The sequence below is a fragment of the Mizuhopecten yessoensis genome, unplaced genomic scaffold (assembly GCF_002113885.1).
Source record: "Mizuhopecten yessoensis strain PY_sf001 unplaced genomic scaffold, ASM211388v2 scaffold9985, whole genome shotgun sequence".
NCBI classification, from domain to species: domain Eukaryota; kingdom Metazoa; phylum Mollusca; class Bivalvia; order Pectinida; family Pectinidae; genus Mizuhopecten; species Mizuhopecten yessoensis.
Window position 1 is genome coordinate 88,471 of NW_018408321.1, and position 13,639 is coordinate 102,109.

Genomic DNA, 13,639 nt, shown 5'->3' on the forward strand with positions numbered 1-13,639 from the left:
GTAGGATCTGTGAGGATGCTCCCATCAGATGTTTATGTGTCTACATTGTACAGGGTAGGATCTGTGAGCATGCTCCCATCAGATGTATATGTGTCTGCATTGTACAGTGTAGGATCTGTGAGGTTGCTCCCATCAGATGTATGTGTCTACATTGTACAGTGTAGGATCTGTGAGGATGCTCCCATCAGAAGTGTATGTGTCTACATTGTAGTGTAGGATCTGTGAGGATGCTCCCATCAGATGTATATGTGTTTACATTGTAGAGTGTAGGATCTGTGAGCATGCTCCCATCAGATGTATATGTGTCTACATTGTACAGTGTAGGATCTGTGAGCATGCTCCCATGAGATGTATATGTATCTACATTGTACAGTGTAGGATCTGTGAGGATGCTCCCATCAGATGTATGTGTCTGCATTGTACAGTGTAGGATCTGTGAGCATGCTCCCATCAGATGTTTATGTGTCTGCATTGTACAAGGTAGGATCTGTGAGCATGCTCCCATCAGAAGTGTATGTGTCTACATTGTACAGTGTAGGATCGATAGGCAATGGAAGTGTATGTACCGGTAGACTTGGGATCTGTGAGTATTAATGCAAGGTTTTGTAAACCAATGTTAGTGTCACTGAATGGATGACTGTTAGACCGATTTAAGATCTTTTTAGCACTATATATTATAGTGTCACACATGGTCAGTTATTTTTATGTACATGTATCACTATTTATAGTTCTTGATGAATCACATTGTGCAGAGATCATAAATTCTTATGCTTTTATTTCAGTTGTAAGCTTTAAACACTAAAAAATTCAAGTTGTGGAGACTGCTTTCACTGTCTGTACATGTAGTAAAAAAATATTGATGAATTGACAGCAATCTACTGTGATAAAGTCAGTATTAGGCTTATGTTATATGATGTGTGTTTATACTATGAGCACACATCACTAAAGTGACATATAAAAAGTAAAACAATATTTGGGTCCGAAGATAGTTTATCATAGGACAAGAGTTAAATATTTTAATGCATGATTTTTTTATGATATTGTTTTTTTTCTGAGCAGAAAGGCAATTATAACACAAAATTTGATTTAGATAAAAGTATTTGTGCTTTAATTTTTATTTGATCATTCTCAGTCACGTATTAGGTTAGATTTCTGTGTTCTGTTGCACAGCCATGACCAAATATGTCTTCCACATCATAGTATGGAGACTGGTATTATTCCTTTGTTCAGCAAATCATTTTCAACCTCAAAGTTATGATATTTTGAACCATCAAGTTCAAAGCAAATCCTGACTGTGATATGTAAATTTTTGTTTGTCCTCTGCTAATTTTTTCTAGAGAAACTTCAGACATCTGTAACAGTGTGTTGCTTGTTAATCACTGTAGGTGTAGGTAGGTATTGGTGTAACTGAGGTATTTGGTGCAGGTTGCCGTTTAAATGTAAAGCTCAAAAGAAGCTTGAATCTTATTTGCAGATGGTGAAATGTATGTCTCCTAAATCTATAATTATAATTGTCATTTGCTCGTGGGGGGGGGGGGTTAAGACGAAAGGGAGATAACTCTTAAAGAGATGCCTTTGTATACATTATAAAATGCATGCAGCATAGCAATTAAAATTGTGATGTAAATTTCGTGAATAATTTGGTTGTTTTGTGTCTTTTCATCAGTAACGATCAACTGTCTTAACCGTGAGTTGATGTTGAACTACCAGTGTTTACTAGAATAAAGAATATCATTGTAGCAGAAGATCACTGTTCTTAGGACAGATACAGCTATAGTTTTATGAATAGACCAATTTTTATCACACGCAAGTTATAATTAGGTATTTTAGAATTACTGCTTCCTTCTAATGACTTGCATCCCCTTACGATTCAATATTCGAAACCTGTGAAATGTCTTTCATGGAAATAATTATTTGGAACCAGCTGTTGGCATGACTCTTATTGCTGAACGTTCTAGCAATGAATAACAATGACCATTTTTAAGGATTTTGGTATGTCCTGGCATGGGGATAAAACCCATGGCCTTCCTCACCTGCGAAAACGTTTAACATCAAAGCCAAAAGTGAAGTATTGCTAAGCAAGGTGCTAGGAAGAAAACAGTATTTAGAATTACAGAGACATAGAAAGAACCCAAATATTGCAATTGGCACAGAAGATTTATTCCAGTCGCTTTTGTATCCCCGAGTAGAGGGCACAATTGGAAATCTCGAATTATACAGGGAGTGCGAACATTAGTCGCCTCATACGATCATGCAGTGGGTAACAGCAGGCATATTGTTTTCTCAATCACTGATCTACGGGAGTGAATGTGTAACGCAGCATAAATAACGGGTGTAAGGTGGCAGACAACGTGTGTCAGGTGGTGGAAATAACGGGTGTACGGTAGCAGACAAAACGGGTGTTATGTGTAAGGTAGCAGACATAAAAGGTGTAAAGTGAAAGGTAGCAGAAATAACGGGTGTAAGGTAGCAGACAAAACGGGTGTTATGTGTAAGGTAGCAGAAATAACACATCTATCAAATGTATCCAAAACCCAATTGGGAAAACATTTGTCCTGTAACTTGATAGACATTTTCAATGTCACGCAGATTAAATTAGATTTAAAATACAACAACTTCCTCTACAAATGGGTTAGGCCTGGATTAATTTGATGAGGCTTGCTGGGAGATTTCTTTAAATTAATTATATGGATCGCTTTCAATCTATGCCAAAAATGCTCACCACTTAAACTCAATTATGAGGCAACGTTTCATGACACAAGCATTTGTCCTGTAGCTTGCCGAGCTTAAAGCATATGAATTATGTTCAACTGCACGTACGTTGATTGAGTTGGTATCAAAAGGCGAAATGATGATGAACAGTCATGTAACTTTCTAGAGCAGGAGGGCTCTTATGTTTGTAAAAAAATCAACTTGATTCACTTTCAAGGTTCCGAATATCAAGCATGTTAGAATGAACATTTAAATACAGATTAACTACCAAAACCTTTCATTCCATACGTAACGCAAAACACCTATCTTTAATAAACTGAAGATAGGTACAATGCAATGGTAGACACCACTGGCTGTGTATCGGACATTCGTTATGCAAATTGTTGTCTAGTGTAAACAGACATAAGATATGTACTATCTCGTCTGTAGTGATAAGTACTGCCCGAGACGTAATATCGTTGCTTCTCGCTGATAGCCTTATCAATTGCATGTGGGTGAAGTCAGATACCAGCTGTGTTGGCACATCTCCTCTGTTTAGCTGACCACTTGAGCAAAATCATCTGGGATACCGAAAGGTAATAATAAGAATGTAAGGGACGTCTGCAAGGGAAGTCATAATCAACTGACGATTTCTGAACTCCAGAGGTTATGCTCACTTACGTTCAGGAATATGTCGTGACAAAATCGAAGGTAAGCAGTTATAGATATTGGATTGGTATCAGGTTTAATGAAGCCTTACCAATCGCTAAGCTGATGCCTGCCTCAAAGATTACATTGAAGTAACGACCGACTTCAAAGCCGGTACATTTTGCCGTTACACTGGCGTCCGATTCTTTTGATGTACATCAAAGGATCACAAGATGGCGCATTTGATAAGTGAGCGTATAACCTCTGGAATTTCGAGGATGTTCATTGGCTGGCAGTTAGTCGTTGTTTCATGTGGACCAAAATGCCACCCGCCAACGATGTTACATACTATCACTGGGGATTATATTTAATATAAACTTTATTTCATTCCAAATTCAGTTTCATTACATCACATAACATACAAAGTACAGAGGAATGGGATCAAGTTGAAATAACTTATAGGGGATTATATTTGACCAAGAATCAATCTAAATTCCAAAAAACGTCTAATATTACTTTGAACACATCAGTTTAATTCAAAGCATAGCTATTCTATAGCAAGTTATCAGGTTCCTGTGCTCGGGTTACAAAACATATACCTATACTATAGCAAATTATCATGTTCCTGTGCTCGGGACGTATCGCCGTTTTACGGTCACAGGGACATAGCCACAGTATGTATTGTATATGTGGGATGTTTGACAGTGTTTTAGAGGCTTAGAGGATAGTCAATCTCTGCGGATTATATCAGCATCCAGAATGCAACTCAAATACACAAAGATAATACAGTAAATCTCACTATAATGCACCTTGTTTACCGCCAACGTATTTCAATTACCCTTTTTGTTTTCTTTTACATGTTATACAGTCTGTAGGGAAGTCATGATGGGCAGACGACCGACAAGCGGGAACTTATTTTATGAAGTAGGTCTGCTCGTTTTTGCAAGTTTACGTTTGGTCGATGCACAGCTGTTTCTAAGAGCGCTGAACCCAAAGCAGACCATCAAACTGAACCAATGCCGGGAAGTATGTGGTGATGAGTATTTTGATTGCAAAATTGGAAAATGTGATGGTGGAGAGTATGTGTCGGAGAAGGGCTATGGACTCTGTGTCGACCTCTGTAAAGACTCGTTCTATTCCTGCTTGGACGACTGTAAAACAAGAGTAACGCCCGTCTCAACCACCCCGGCAGAGCGTGCAACCCTACCCCCGGGCGTCAATGAGATAATTCGGAATTTACACACAGCAAAGGATATCAGTGAATTCAATATGAAATTTTTGCATGGGCCTAATGCTCAAAATCAAGCACAGACGGACAATACGGCGAATGCAGAACCTAATGTAAACATACCAATGTTTGCTGGGAAAAACTACTTGAACAAACTTAACACGGTGAGACCGTTCTCATTCACGGGTGTTCGGTCTTAATCATTGCAAAAGTTTATCTTGATGTTAAATGCAGCCTAAAAGATAAACCGCTCAATTTTCTTACACTCTTTCGTTCATATATGTTGTCGTTGTTTCATATTACATTGTTACAGAAGAAACAGCGTTGGGTGTTTATATTAGAGATCTTTTTTGTATCAGAAACCTTTTAAAACCAGAGTCATAGAGACAGACAACAAAACACCATGCGAAAAATAGAGACATAGTAACAATTAGATAGAAAGTTACAATAGCGACTAAGTAAACAAAAAATGTGAAACTGAGAGCCACAGTAACAATTAAATACAAAGTGTAACAATAGCGACAAAGTAAACAAAACAAAATGTGAAATTTAAAGACAAAATGATCCTGTAACAGTCAGATCTTCAGAGGCAGTTACATTGAGTGATCGTGTAACAGTCAGAGGAAGTTACATTGAGTGATCATGTAACAGTCAGAGGCAGTTACATTGAGTGATCGTGTAACAGTCAGAGGCAGTCACATTGAGTGATCGTGTAACAGTCAGAGGCAGTTACATTGAGTGATCGTGTAACAGTCAGAGAAAGTAACATTGAGTGATCATGTAGCAGTCAGAGACAGTAATATTGAGTGATCGTGTAACAGTCAGAGACAGTAATCATGTAACAGTCAGAGGCAGTAACATTGAGTGGTCGTGTAACAGTCAGAGACAGTAACATTGAGTGATCGTGTAACAGTCAGAGACAGTAACATTGAGTGATCGTGTAACAGTCAGAGACAGTAACATTGAGTGATCGTGTAACAGTCAGAGACAGTTACATTGAGTGATCGTGTAACAGTCAGAGACAGTAACATTGAGTGATCGTGTAACAGTCAGAGACAGTAACATTGAGTGATCGTGTAACAGTCAGAGACAGTAACATTGAGTGATCGTGTAACAGTCAGAGACAGTAACATTGAGTGATCATGTAACAGTCAGAGACAGTAACATTGAGTGATCGTGTAACAGTCAGAGACAGTAACATTGAGTGATCGTGTAACAGTCAGAGACAGTAACATTGAGTGATCATGTAAAAGTCAGACACAGTAACATTGAGTGATCGTGTAACAGTCAGAGACAGTAACATTGAGTGATCCTGTAACAGTCAGACACAGTAACATTGAGTGATCGTGGAACAGTCAGAGGCAGTTACATTGAGTGTTCATGTAACAGTCAGAGACAGTAACATTGAGTGATCATGTAACAGTCAGAGGCAGTTACATTGAGTGATCGTGTAACAGTCAGAGACAGTAACATTGGGTGATTATGTAACAGTCAGAGGCAGTAACATTGAGTGATCATGTAACAGTCAGAGACAGTAACATTGAGTGATCCTGTAACAGTCAGAGGCAGTAACATTGAGTGATCATGTAACAGTCAGAGACAGTAACATTGAGTGATCCTGTAACAGTCAGACACAGTAACATTGAGTGATCATGTAACAGTCAGAGCCAGTAACAATGAGTGATCATGTAACAGTCAGAGACAGTAACATTGAGTGATCATGTAACAGTCAGAGACAGTAACATTGAGTGATCCTGTAACAGTCAGAGGCAGTAACATTGAGTGATCGTGTAACAGTCAGAGTCAGTAACATTGAGTGATCATGTAACAGTCAGAGACAGTAACATTGAGTAATCATGTAACAGTCAGAGACAGTAACATTGAGTAATCCTATAACAGTCAGAAGCAGTAATATTGAGTGATTATGTAACAGTTAGAGACAGTAACATTGTAAATATGAAATTGAAATTAGAAATGAGTTCAAGATCTTATTTATCACAGTACCATGAATGCATGTGAGAGTTTTGGCTAAAAATGTGAGTTCGCAGACTAGGTTTTCATCATTATGTCTTTTAAGGTCTCGAAGTCACAATGTCATGTAAAACATTTCTTCCAATTGATTCATAGTTGGTGTAACTATACATACATGTAAGAGACATCACAGTAGGTGTAACTATACAAACATGTAAGAGATATCACAGTAGGTGTAACAATACCTACACGTAAGAGAAATCACAGTAGGTGTAACTATACCTACATGTATGAGACATCACAGTAGGTGTAACAATACATATAAAAGACATCACATTAGGTGTAACAATACATGTAAGAGACATCACAGTAGGTGTAACTATACATGTAAAAGACATCACAGTAGGTGTAACTAAATATGTAAAAAATATCACAGTAGGTGTAACTATACATACATGTAAGAGACATCACAGCAGGTGTAGCTATACATGTTAGAGACATCACAGTAGGTGTAACTAAATATGTAAAAAATATCACAGTAGGTGTAACTATACATACATGTAAGAGACATCACAGTAGGTGTAACAATACATGTAGGAGACATCACAGTAGGTGTAACAATACATGTAAGAGACATAACAGTAGGTGTAACAATACATGTAAGAGACACCACAGTAGGAGTAACTATACAAACATGTAAGAGACACCACAGTAGGTGTAACTATACATACATGTAAGAGAAATCACAGTAGAAGTAACTATACATGTAAAAGACATCACAGTAGGTGTAACTATACATACATGTAAGAGAAATCACAGTAGAAGTAACTATACATGTAAGAGACATCACATTAGGTGTAACTATACATACATGTAAGATACATCACAGTAGGTGTAACTATACATGTAAAAGACATCACAGTAGGTGTAACTATTCATACATGTAAGAGAAATCACAGTAGAAGTAACTATACATGTAAAAGACATCACAGTAGGTGTAACTATACTTGTAAAAGACATCACAGTAGGTGTAACTATTCATACATGTAAGAGAAATCACAGTAGAAGTAACTATACATGTAAGAGACATCACATAGACATCACAGTAGGTTTAACTATACATGTAAAAGGCACCACAGTAGGTGTAACTATACATTTCAAAAATATCACAGTAGGTGTAACTATACATACATCTAAGAGACATCACAGTAGGTGTAACTATACCTACACGTAAGAGACATCACAGTAGGAGTAACTATGCATGTAAGAGACATCACAGTAGGTGTAACAGTGCATGTAAGAGACACCACAGTAGGAGTAACTATACAAACATGTAAGAGACACCACAGTAGGTGTAACTATACATACATGTAAGAGAAATCACAGTAGAAGTAACTATACATGTAAGAGACATAACATTAGGTGTAACTATACATACATGTAAGAGACATCACAGTAGGTGTAACTGTACATTTCAAAAATATCACAGTAGGTGTAACTATACTTACATGTAAGAAACATCACAGTAGGAGTAACTATGCATGTAAGAGACATCACATTAGGTGTAACTATACCTACACGTAAGAGACATCACAGTGGGTGTAACTGTACATTTCAAAAATATCACAGTAGGCGTAACTATACCTACACGTAAGCACAGTAGGTGTAACCATACATGTAAGAGAAATCACAGTAGAAGTAACTATACATGTAAGATACACCACAGTAGGAATAGCAATACATGTAAAAATATCACATTAGGTGTAACTATACATACATGTAGGTGTAACTATACAGTAGGTGTAACTATACATGTAAGATACACCACAGTAGGTGTAACCATACATGTAAGAGACACCACAGTAGGTGTAACTATACCTACATGCAAGATAAACACAGTAGGTGTAACTATACATGTAAGATATACCACAGTAGGTGTAACTATACATACATGTAACATGTAAGAGACATCACAGTAGGTGTAACAATACATGTAAGAAACATCACAGTAGGTGTAACAATACATTTCAAAAATATCATAGTAGGTGTAACTATACTTACATGTAAGAGATATCACAGTAGGTGTAACAATACATGTATGATACACCACAGTAGGTGTAACAATACATGTAAGAAACATCACAGTAGGTGTAACAATACATTTCAAAAATATCATAGTAGGTGTAACTATACTTACATGTAAGAGATATCACAGTAGGTGTAACAATACATGTAAGAAACATCACAGTAGGTGTAACAATACATGTAAGAAACATCACAGTAGGTGTAACAATACATGTAAGAGACATCACAGTAGTTGTAACTATACAAACATGTAAGAGACATCACAGTAGGTGTAACCTTGCATGTAAGAGACATCACAGTAGGTGTAACTATACATGTAAAAAATATCACAGTAGGTGTAACTATACATACATGTAAGATACACCACAGTAAGTGTAACAATACATGTAAGAGACATCACAGTAGGTGTAACTATACATACATGTAAGATACACCACAGTAGGTGTAACAATACATGTAAGAAACATCACAGTAGGTGTAACAATACATGTATGATACACCACAGTAGGTGTAACAATACCTGTAAGTGACATCACAGTAGGTGTAACCTTGCATGTAAGAGACATCACAGTAGGTGTAACTATGCATATAAGAGACATCACAGTAGGTGTAACTATACATATATGTGAGAGACATCACAGTAGGTGTAACAATACCTGTAAGAGACATCACAGTAGGTGTAACTATGCATATAAGAGACATCACAGTAGGTGTAACTATACATGTAAGAGACATCACAGTAGGTGTAACTATTCATATATGTAAGAGACATCGCAGTAGGTGTAACTATACATGTAACAATATCACATTAGGTGTAACTATACCTACACGTACGAGACATCACAGTAGGTTTAACTATACATACATGTAAGATACATCACAGTAGGTGTAACAGTGCATGTAAGAGATATAAGAGACATCACAGTAGGCGTAACTATGCATATAAGAGACATGACAGTAGGTGTAACTATACTTACATGTAAGAGACACCACAGAAGGAGAAACTATACAAACATGTAAGAGACATCACAGTAGGTGTAACTATGCATAAACGTAAGATGCACCACAGTAGGTGTAACTATACATGTAAGAGACATCACAGTAGGTGTAACTATACATACATGTAAGAGACATCACAGTAGGTGTAACAATACACGTAAGAGACATCACAGTAGGTGTAACCTTGCATGTAAGAGACATCACAGTAGGTGTAACTATACATAAATGTAAGAGACATCACAGTAGGTGTAACAATACATGTAAGAGACATCACAGTAGGTGTAACTATGCATACATGTAAGAGACATCGCATTAGGTGTAACTATACATACATGTAATAGACATCACAGTAGGTGTGACTATACCTACACGTAAGAGACATCACAGTAGGTGTAACTATACATACATGTAAGAGACATCACAGTAGGAGTAACTATACAAACATGTAAGAGACATCATAGTAGGTGTAACTATACCTACACGTAAGAGACATCACAGTAGGAGTAGCAATACATGTAAGAGACATCACAGTAGGTGTAACTATACATACATGTAAGAGACATCACAGTAGGTGTAACAATACCTGTAAGAGACATCACAGTAGGTGTAGCAATGCATGTAAGAGACACCACAGTAGGAGTAACTATACAAACATGTAAGAGACATCACAGTAGGTGTAAATATACTGCATGTAAGAGACATCACAGTAGGTGTAACTATACATACATGTAAGAGACATCATAGTAGGTGTAACTATACCTACACGTAAGAGACATCACAGTAGGTGTACTATACAAACATGTAAGAGACACCACAGTAGGAGTAACTATACAAACATGTAAGAGACACCACAGTAGGTGTAACTTTACATACATGTAAGAGACATCACAGTAGGTGTAACTATACATACACGTAAGAGACATCACAGTAGGTGTAACTATACATACATGTAAGAGACATCATAGTAGGTGTTACTATACATACATGTAAGAGACATCACAGCAGGTGTAACTATACATGTAAGAGTCATCACAGTAGGTGTAACTATACATGTAAGAGACATCACAGTAGATGTAACTATACCTGCACGTACGAGACATCACAGTAGGTTTAACTATACATACATGTAAGAGACATCACAGTAGGTTTAACTATACATACATGTAAGAGACATCACAGTAGGAGTAACTATACAAACATTTAATAGACATCACAGTAGGTGTAAAAATACCTGTAAGAGACATCACAGTAGGTGTAACAGTGCATGTAAGAGACACCACAGTAGGAGTAACTATACAAACATTTAAGAGACATCACAGTAGGTGTAACTATACAAACATGTAAGAGACATCATAGCAGGTGTAACTATACTTACATGTAGGAGACATCACAGTAGGTGTAACTATACCTACACGTACGAGACATCACAGTAGGTGTAACTATACATGTAAGAGACATCACAGTAGGATTAACTATACAAACATGTAAGAGACATCACAGTAGGAGTAACTATACAAACATGTAAGAGACACCACAGTAGGTGTAACTATACATACACGTAAGAGACATCACAGTAGGTGTAACTATGCCTACACGTACGAGACATCACAATAGGTGTAACTATACATACATGTAAGAGACAGCATAGTAGGTGTAACTATACATGTAAGAGACATCACAGTAGGTGTAACTATACATGTAAGAGACATCACAGTAGGTGTAACTATACATACATGTAAGAGACATCACAGTAGGTGTAACTATACATACATGTAAGAGACATCACAGTAGGTGTAACTATGCCTACACGTACGAGACATCACAATAGGTGTAACTATACACACATGTAAGAGACATCATAGTAGGTGTAACTATACATGTAAGAGACATCACAGTAGGTGTTACTATACAAACATGTAAGAGACATCACAGCAGGTGTAACTATACATGTAAGAGACACCACAGTAGGTGTAACAATACATGTAAGAAACATCACAGTAGGTGTAACTATGACTACACGTACGAGACATCACAGTAGGTTTAAGTATACATACATGTAAGAGACATCACAGTAGGTGTAACTATACAAACATTTAAGAGACATCACAGTAGGTGTAAGTAAATATAGGCTACATACAAGTCCGTGATATAGAGCTACATGTAATACGCAAAAGATAAAACATGGTTAAACATTTAAATTCTAGACTGTTCTCACTGTCACCGTCCCTATACATATATATACACGATCCTTTATATATATAGACATAAACTCCGTGGCCGAGGTTTTTTCCTGGTATAAAATCTATTGATTTGTTAGGAGAAACGTGAATCATGACATTGCAGTTTCCGTGCGGTCCGGATATTGCTACGAATGTGCGTATGATAACCCCGTGGCGAGCCTCTAACGTTACATATATTGTCCCACTGCGATGATGCAATCCAACCAGCGTGCACTAAAGACGGTAACATATTGTAACTTGGGGAACTGTTTGTGTCGGGAATAGGAACGAGGCTGCCGTAGTTTATAATATACTAGCTGATGAAACTTTTACTACTCAAACAATTTTAGGGTTTTCTGAGTGGTCCACCCGAGTAACCTAGCTTGCCTGGTGATAATTAATGTACCGTTGATAATTATAGCTAGTAGAACAAGCCCCCGGGGGATTCGAACCCGGGACCGTTATTTAACGGTCCCGGGTTTGAATCCCCACTGTACGTTAATAAATCCAAAAAAGGGAGTTGAAAATACTTTAATTATTATTCAAGTTACGGCCGTACATCAGAGACGTATATACTACAGTGATAATTCGTTATCAAACTAAGAAACAAATGATAGCCTATCAGGGTAGGAATCGAATCCTAACGTTAACATTAGTTTTGTGTTATACCGATATGTGCAAGCGAAAGACAATTATATTTTTAAAAAAAACATCTTAATTAATCTAACTAGTCGAGATCTTACATCGAAAATTTTAGAAGTAAAACAGTGGGATTTAAGCATGGATTGTACACGATTAAATTCGTAGACCTGTCTAATCTCTGGATATACAATCAGGGACGTATATTACAGAGCTATGTGTTAAATACCACTGCTGTACTTCGATCGATTCTAAATAAATCTTTCCCAAACATCCGTCTACGTTTTCTATGCAAGACCACGGATTTGGATATTCCGTGATATTTCTTTCACTTTTTCAAGAACAACCCGGCATAGCATGAAATGTATATATACCGGAAAGCTACAATAAAATGTTAGGATTAGACAGGGATGTGTAGTACAAATCCCTGGATTAGAAGAGATTTAGTTTCTTACACTAGCTATTAGGCCTTATGAGTTTCTCCGAAAGCGCTTTACATAAAATCTGCAGAACAGATTCTCGGTTACAGGTCAACAACAAAATTTGAATTGTGAACGTTTTCTTTCGTGAAATTTGTTAAATTTACCCCTCAAAAACGTATAAGAATCAGTATTAAAGTAAGTTATCATAAGCGAAATTTCTGAGATTCTATTATGAAATCAAATATGTTAACCTCTTCACCTCTCACCAACACGGTTTTCGAGCTGGAAAGTCCTGTACAACAAACCTACTTGAAGTAATGGAACACTGGGCAGAGACAATAAAAACTGGTAAAATCCTACAGAGGATTAAAGATTTCCTTTCAAATCTAAAACAACGAGTATCCATTAATGGGGAAATGTCTGGTCTGGTGGATGTGACGAGTGGTGTGCCCCAGGGTAGTGTCCTTGGTCCAGTTCTTTTCCTAATCAATGTCAATGACCTACCTGATATAATCGAACACAGTGTAGTAAAACTTTTTGCTGATGACTCAAAACTATTCAAAAACATTTCTAGGCAAACAGGGTCTGCAGAACTACAAACTGATATCAATAACATCGTCCAATGGACATCAGATTGGAAAATGAAATTGAACACCAAAAAATGTAAACATCTAAATATTGGTAACCTAAATCAAGATTCTACATACTACTTCCCCTCAGGTGAACAGATTGAGAAA

General features: G+C 37.0%; 1 long non-coding RNA gene across 1 annotated transcript; it reads left to right on the forward strand.

The window, feature by feature from the left end:
- The first annotated feature begins 3,145 nt into the window (after positions 1-3,145).
- LOC110459187 lies at positions 3,146-4,827 on the forward strand. The gene is made up of 2 exons (XR_002463868.1): positions 3,146-3,287; positions 4,208-4,827. It is a non-coding gene; the product is annotated as an uncharacterized LOC110459187 (long non-coding RNA).
- The last annotated feature ends 8,812 nt before the right edge of the window (positions 4,828-13,639 follow it).